Here is an 8,248-nt window from a genome sequence, read left to right as displayed (position 1 = left end):
TCTAGCCCGCAGTTCCACTCAGCTCCTGGATGGAGGACACACTAACCATCCCAGAGATGATTTACTGATGTGTGTCTGCTAGCCTTTCCAAAGTAGCCTTTCCTTCTAGAGCAAGCTTATGTTCACAGCACAATTTAGCAGGAGGAATCTGGCTTTTCCTTTACTCCCCACTCCCACAGTGCTGCTCAAAGCCACCTGCCGGAGTAACATATTAGTTACATCCGGGATGACTGCACTGACACATAGTTACCATATAAAGTCCATAGTTTACCTTGAGTTCCCACATAGAGTCAGACAGCCTAGGGTGGGCCTGGGAGTAGACAGTGGTATGTACCCATCACTGGGTGCTGTTGGTGAAGTTTCACAAAAACCGCTAAGCTATTTTGTTTGTCTCTGTAGTATTGACTCCCCTAGAACGCTATGGAGTTGGAGTGATGTGCTAAGTAGCCTTTGTGGTGGCCCACCTTCTTCCATTCAGTCACAAGCATTTCAATTCTCTCTGTGTCTATTCAAGTCTCGATAGTGCTTTTCTTTTGAACACTAAAAATGTTCCATTATCTTCTGCCCCACGTTCGTCTATTCACCAACCGAAGGACATCTCCGACTGCTTCCAGGTTTTGCAAAGCTAATGTTTTTTTTTTTCCTTTGGTTCTACTTGGGTGGCTTGGACTTTATGTCACTAACTGATCATCATGCAATGTCTCACTCAGGGGACTGGGGACCGAACCCAGGGCCTTGTGCTTCCTAGGCAAGCGCTCTACCACTGAGCTAAATCCCCAACCCCTGCAAAGCTAATGTTTAAAGACACAGTAAACATCTGTATCTAAGATTTTCGTGGACATTAGCTTTCACAATGTGTGTGTGTGTGTGTGTGTGTGTGTGTGTGTGTGTGTGTGTGTGTGACTGTCTATATGTACGTGTATATGTGTGTGGGCCTGTATATGTTTATGCCAGTGTCTGTGTGTGTCCATGTGTGTCTTCGTGTTTATATGTGTATGTCTGTGTCTGTGTGTCTATATGTGTGTATGTGTATGTCTGTGCCTGTGTGTGTATCTATGCTGGTGTCTATGTGTGTGCCTATGTATGTCTATGCCAGGGTCTGTGCGTGTCTGTGTATATATGTGTATGCATATGTCTGTGCCTCTGTGTGTATCTATGCCAGTGTCTATGTGCGTATATGTGTGTGTCTTTGTGTATGTATGTGTGTGTCTATGTGTCATACAAAAGCACATTTGTATGAGGTACAGGTACACATGTGAGCACATGACTGGGGAGACCAGAAGACAACTGTACCATTCCTTGGGCGCTAACCACCCTGCTCTTTGGAAACTATCCCTCGCTCTGTTCGGGGGACCCCAAGTTCAGGCTAGACTCCCATGAGTCTAGCCACAGTCTGCCACACCATCAGGTCCTTCATGACCCGTTAGACAGTTGCTCTGGGTCTACACAAACCAGCTCCAGCCAGCTAGCCCTCTCCTCCTTCCTCTCTTCCCGCCTTTCATCGTCCAGTGTTTGTTTTCCGTCTGTCAGACCCCATGTCCTCACGGTACTATTGAAGCCTCTCAGGATGAGTCCTCTGGCCTCCGCTCAGTCACCTTCTCCTCTTTCACTCCTCTCCAGCCAGCTGCCTCTTCACAGTCTCTCAGATACAGTGGCTGCCCCGTGCCTTCTGAAGTCTCTGTGCTCTCTGCCAGGGTCACTCACTCCCTGAAGTTTCTGTTCGAAAATCACCCTGTGCGTGACGTCTTCGCTGCCCCTTAAGCAAGCAAATGCACACCCTCGGCTCAGCTGGACCACCTCAATTTCTGTCTTCCCAACACAGTTACTGTAAGAACCACCTCACGCAGTTTATTGCATCCCCTCCATCCCAGGGGACAGGGAACACCGTGAATGTGGAGCTCATCGCCCTGTTTTGTTTGATGATCAATATTCAAGTATCTGGAATTATGCGTGGTACGTAGTAGGGACTGGCACATAGTAGGGATCAAATGAGCATTTGCTGAACACAGAAAATCCAAGCACCCAGGAAGCTGAGGCATAAGGATTGCTATGAGTTCAGAGCAAGCCAGGACCTACCCCTCCAGCACACATGATGTGTATGAACCTATTAGCAAAACAATGAGTGTGGTCAGCCAGTCACCTCTTCCTCTTCATTTTGATTTGGTTTGGTTTTGGTTTTGGTTTGAAATAAGGTCTCACTAGGTATGTGGGTCTGGTTAGCCTGGAACTCACTATATTGACGAGGTTGGTCTTGAACTCAGAGATCCACCTGCTTCTGCCTCCCAAGTGCTGGGATGAAAAGGTGTGTACCTGCCAGGAGGCGCTTGGGGGAGGAGCTCAGGAGGAGCTCTGCTCTGTTCCTCATGGCAGCAGTTGGTGGGGCGTCACCTGCAGAGAAAAGCTGTCTCTTTCCTTTTTAATATCAAGCCGGCCAAACTTGTCTCAAAATCCACTCACGAACCTTTTGAGAGTGGACTGGCTCCTCACTTTGCCCGAGGGTGCTCAGCGTCTAAACTTCCCACTGGCTGCTGTGAACAGCTGACAGGGAGACAGAAGCAACCCAGGAACAGGTCTCTGCACACAACATCTCATTAGAGGTTTCAAGGGCTCTGCCGCACACAGGCGCTTCTTTCTATTTTACAGATAGGAAAACTGAGGCTCAGAGAGCTCCACATCTCAGGAAATGCTCCACAGATCTTGTGTGTCTGCTCTCCAGGGGGCAATGAGTAATACTGCTCCCAGCTCTGGAGACACCATCCTGGACAATGAGTCAGGATGGCTGGCTGCCGTTTTCACTGTGAGGTCAGCCTCCCTAGAGTCATTAGAGATACCCTGCTCGAAGGCAGCCAGAGCTGAGAGAAGCCACAGGCCTGGCCGGCTGGGCCTCTTGTCCACCTTTCACTAAGCAGCTTTATGGGGAGATAAATGGGTGTGATTATTGGCTCAAATGAGGGTTAGAGATTATCTGCGGATTTCTCTCCCCTTGCAGCAGACACAATGGAGAGGGGATTAGTTGTAATTTCAGAGCCCAGGGGAGGGGACCAAGCACCTTGACAACTCACATTTTTCTAAAGCTTGAGAGTCTGATGTGTTGAGGCTTGAAGTCCAGTTCTGTCCTTGACCAAGTCCCTTCCCTCTGGGCCTGTTATTTTCCTCTATACAAAGAACTAGAGACACCTTTTAAAGAAATAGAACTGATAGAATGAATGTATATTATATATTATTTATATATGTACACATGTATTAAATATATAATTTTATACATTTCATATATATGTGGGTATATATATATGGAGATAGCTATATATACATATATATATATATACATATATATGCTATTTATTAGACTGGCTAATGCAATGTGGTCCTGGTAGGCTAACAATGGCTGTCTCATGCCGGAAAGGTCAAGAATCTGGTAGTTGTTCAGTCCTTGAAACCGGATCATATCAGCAGTCCCAGCCTAGTGCTGGGGTCAAAAGGACTTCAGTCTACATTGGGAAACCTGAAGAGGTTGGATTTAATACTGGCCACAGCCACAGGATAGGTGAACTACAGGCTAGAGAGAAGGCAAACAGGTAGAGAGCACGGCTTTTGTCTTTTATTTGGATTGCCATCAGAAGGTGTGGCCCAGACTAAGGGTGGGTCTTCCTGCTTCAAATAGGCTTAGGAAAAGGCCTTGAGGGAGCGCCCAGCATCTTGGGTTCTAGCTGGCTCTAGATGTTGTCAACTTGAAAACAAGATTAATCATCGCACACTCTTAGATGTGTTTGTTCTTTCCCTCAGAAGGGAATCACTGTCCAATGTCCTGCTTTGAAGACATTTATGTACAAAACAGAGAGTGCTGCACTGACTAACTGCATCCTACCTCACTGCAACTCACCTCCAACATCTCGAAACACCAAAGTGGATATTACCCATCTCTTCTGGTGTGGAGCACTTCACGGGCATGCTAACATTTATCCTTCTCCACAGATAATTCTAAGGAACACATTCCATGCTATTTGCTATGCATATAAGGAAACTTAGCTTCACGGGGCTTCATCTAACATCAGAAGTCAGCGAGAGGTAAGACCTGCCTAGAACACAAGTCACGGCTCCCCAAGGCAATGTTTAATCCTTTCCTAAATGTCACGATTGCATGTGGCATGGTCTCTGAAGTGTACTCTGACTTGGATTTGAACCAGCATCTATCTTTGTGCAATATCGGTTCTTTTCATCTGCGAACTAATAAGGGTGAGATTGCTGCCTTCAAATTGCCCACTTCAAGGTCTAAAATAAGATATGATATACATGTTAAAGAATTACATTTCCCTGTTTCCCTCTCAAAAATGAATATCAGTTGAATCAATACGACGGTGGCAACAGTACAGGCCGGAGAGCTGGCTCAGTCCTTAGAAGCACTGGCTGCTCTTCCAGAGGACCTGAGTTCAGCTCCCAGAACCCGCATGGGGCAGCTGATGACTCCAGAGGATCTGATGCCCACTTCTAACCTCCACTAGCACCCACATTTATGTTCCGCACACAACCACATACACATGAATAAAATGTAAAATATTTGTTATAAAAACATGTCGGGGTTGGGGATTTGGCTCAGTGGCAGAGCGCTTGCCTAGGAAGCGCAAGGCCCTGGGTTCGGTCCCCAGCTCCGAAAAAAAGAACCAAAAAAAAATGTCAAATATGAGTTGAAAAGGGTGAAAATTCTGTCCCTCAGGGCCGGTATGTCCTGTGCTGGACTTTCTGAGGTGTGGTGCATTGCTCTGAGGTGAGGTCCTCACGGGAAGGTGCCGAGGGCACGTCCTAACTGACCCAGCACTGCAGCAGCTGCTGGCTACAGGTGTCCCCCGAAACTCCAGTGCAGGACTACTGGGGAGAGGTACCTTGCAGTAGGGCAGTGTCCTGGCTGGATTCGTGCTGGGTAGGAAAGGGCTCGAGGGATAAGTTCACACTCTTACTTCCTCCTGTGGGGAGCCAGCCTCCAGAATTCAGAAAATCAATTTCTACACGTTTATGAAATCCCCAGTCTCAGGTACCATAGCAACCTAAAGCAGACTGAAAGAAGAGGTTCAGGGGTAACCCAGCGGACTCGGTTCCCGTGGAGATGAGATTCAGTGAAAGGAACAGATGATGAATAAGTGACCAGACATTTCAAAGAGCAGAAAGTGTCATCTGAAATAAAACGAGAGGCAATTGTACTATGTATTGGGGGTGAGAAGAAGAAACCACCTTAGAGAATGCGGGCAGGCCTGCCTTCTCATAGGAAACATCTTACCACCGTCTGAACACTGAGGGACAATCGTCCTCGATGACCCCACACTGAGAATGAGAGCTGTGCAAGGCAAGACACTGAACAGCAGCTGTGCGGCAGAGCGAACGGAACTGAGCCCAGCCAGCCCTGCAAGTCGGCCATTCCCACAGCGCACAGCACACTTCCCAGAGGGGTGGAGGGAGAGAAGGCAGATCTTTGTACCTGAGCCAAGAGTGTCATTAGCACAGCAGCCACCCTCTTAGAACATAAACTCCAATGATGACACACGAGGCGATTGCCACAAAACAGGGAACGCCAGTTAAAAGCCAGGAGCCAAAAGATATAACACAGCAGAGGCCTGCTCGGGTGCTCGGAACCTGGTGCCCGCCAGCCTTTCTGTGCGCAGAAGGGGAGATGAGTGATGAGGTTCAGAAGCCATTTTGGAAAGCTGAATCCTAACCTCCCCCCGTAGCTCGGAGGTGGGAAGCAATAGCTTTGTGCTTTCTAGAGCACGTATTCTAAAGACCCCTGCGTTTCCTCCCAGTTTTCTGCCTCCTGAAGCTATTGCCTCTAGTCTAGACTCCTTGCCTGCAGTTCTTCGTTCTCCGCCAATGCTTACTGGGCACCTGCACAGGCCCAGGTCTGCTGCCAAGTTCTACTGACTAGCCAGAACCACAGGCACGCACGGCACCCTCGTGGAGCTTCAGATCCACATGCTCCAGAGTGGTGGGCAGCACCCTTAGAAAGCTCTCTGAAAATTGGAGAAAACAACACAGGCGGAGTGCCTGCCCATCAGTGGGTCTCAACTGCCTGGGATGTGAAATCATGATATCCGAGTCCAAGCCCGTTCCAGGCTGACTTCCCATCCTATAGCCTCTTCATGAGCAAACAGCACGAAACATAACTCCGTGCCCTCAAACATATAAATAACAATACCTCCATATTTACATTGTCTATATCCGAAGCATTCTCTTTTTGTCTTCTTGTAAGGACCCCTACTACGTTCTTAAAAGTTCAATTTTAGTCTCTCTAACCTTTCCTTCGAAGGTCTGTCCCTTCCACTGCCTGGTAGCATTCCCTAAAGTTTCCCAGCAGGAGCAAAGGCATCCAGACACCCCATGTGCAGCCGTTATATGGCCTAATCATCCAGCACAAACCTCCAGCCATTCCCGATCACCAGAAATTCAGACTCAGGGGCTCAGAGTTCAGATCTCAGGCTTTGAGTCAAATAAACTCAGGATAAGCCTCACCATGCAGTCCACCAGCTTTGTGACTTCAGTTTGGGGCGGGATAAACCAGAATGATTACTAGCTAAGACACCGCACTAAAATTCCACCGTAGTATGTCATATCTGGATAGTGTTCCACCATTTGCAATTGGTATTCAAGTTTCATTGTATCCTGATTTGAGTGTCTGTCCGTTTATACCTCCCACCCCTCTCCTGGTTGAAAGTAACCCTTGAGCTACAGTGTACTGTTTGTTTAGTCTGTGTCTCCTAGTGATACAACTTCCTAGGTGCAAAGAGTCCTGCCCTAGCTCTAGATCCCAGCATGCATCATGGTATGGTATCACCATTTAAAGCTGTTAGATTTGGTCAGGTCAATCTGCTGCCATTGCCCTCAGTCGTGTGGGGGTATAAAACGGGCAGAGCAATGCCCACTGGATTAGGCTGTCACGTGCATCAAGTGAGAGCATTGGTGAGAACAGGCCTGGGTCCGGAGGGGAAGGACATTGTTATTCTGATTTTGTTGCCCAGGCTGGGAAAGGATCATTGTTCAGGACCATGACTTATGGAGGGCGTTAGCTCACGGTGGCTCTACAACTCATAATGGATAAACGACCACTGTAACAGAGTTTGACGTTAGAAGTATCTCTCTTCCCCAACCCCTCTTCCTTCTCTCTCCTTCCTTCTCCTCCCCTCCTTATATCTCTGATAGAACAGCACAGCAAAAAGGTCTTGGCTGACTCCTCCGTGTTGGACTTTCCGGCCACTCAGACAATGAGTCAGACCATTTCTGTTCATGATGAATTGCCTGGCATATCCCATTACTGCATGACAAAACGGCCTAAGAGCCTCTCCCAGGTACTTTTTCCCTACTAAGGATCTCTATGTGCCTCTCTTGTTAATCCTTCTCTGGTGACTTCAGAAGGGATTTCAGAGTCACCCACGGGGCAGCCCCAGCCTCTCCAAAGATGAGTCTGTGGTCTGCAGATCAAGATCATTCCTCTCAGAATGCTCACAGCTGGTCACACGGAAGTCCTCCAAAGGCAGCTGGAGGCACGGAAGAAGGCCAGGCATGGTGGCACGGGTCCGCCATCCCAACACTTAGAAGGTCGAGGCAGGAGGACAGGCCAGCTGTGCTACATGAGACCCTGCCTCCAAAAGAGAGCGTATGGGAAGACTCTGCGGGCCTTATACAAATTCAAGGCATTTTATGTGAGTAATCCTAGAACCAATGCCCCATAGATAGCAGGGGATGGCTGTCAATTTATTTCAGAGTGTAGTAACTACTAAAGAACTGAAATTTGACCATCGGTACAGCAACGGAAAGTGGTAGAGTAATGCTACAAGTGGATGGCATTGTGATGTGATGCTGTCGTCTACAAACGTGTTGAACACACTTTGATTGAATACATGGTCAGAGAGGGACCTCTTTGAGGGAGTGGTATTTGAGCATTTGAGCTAAAATCCAAGTGACTAGAAGGATTTGGCCCTGTGAGAGACGATGATGGGGGTGACAAGTAAAGAAAATAGCAACTTATATATATATTTTTTAAGCAGCTCGGGGTAGAAATTGAGGTCATTGGAAGGGAAGTTGGTGATTCAGAGGACAAGTGTTGGTGGTAAAGCTGCCAAGTGGGGCCTTGGAGGCTGCGATGAAAATATGGAAATCAAATGAGCAGTCACATGAAGAGAAGGGAGTTCCCTGGTTTAACAGTTACAAGTGAACAGCGATTGTGTGCTAGGTGGTGGAGATCCCGAGAAAAAGGTGGATCCAGCTT

Source organism: Rattus norvegicus, chromosome 17 (assembly GCF_021556685.1).
Source record: "Rattus norvegicus strain SHRSP/BbbUtx chromosome 17, alternate assembly SHRSP_T2T, whole genome shotgun sequence".
NCBI lineage: Eukaryota > Metazoa > Chordata > Mammalia > Rodentia > Muridae > Rattus > Rattus norvegicus.
The sequence above is the reverse complement of the archived record's forward strand: the minus strand, read 5'-3'. Positions refer to the sequence as shown.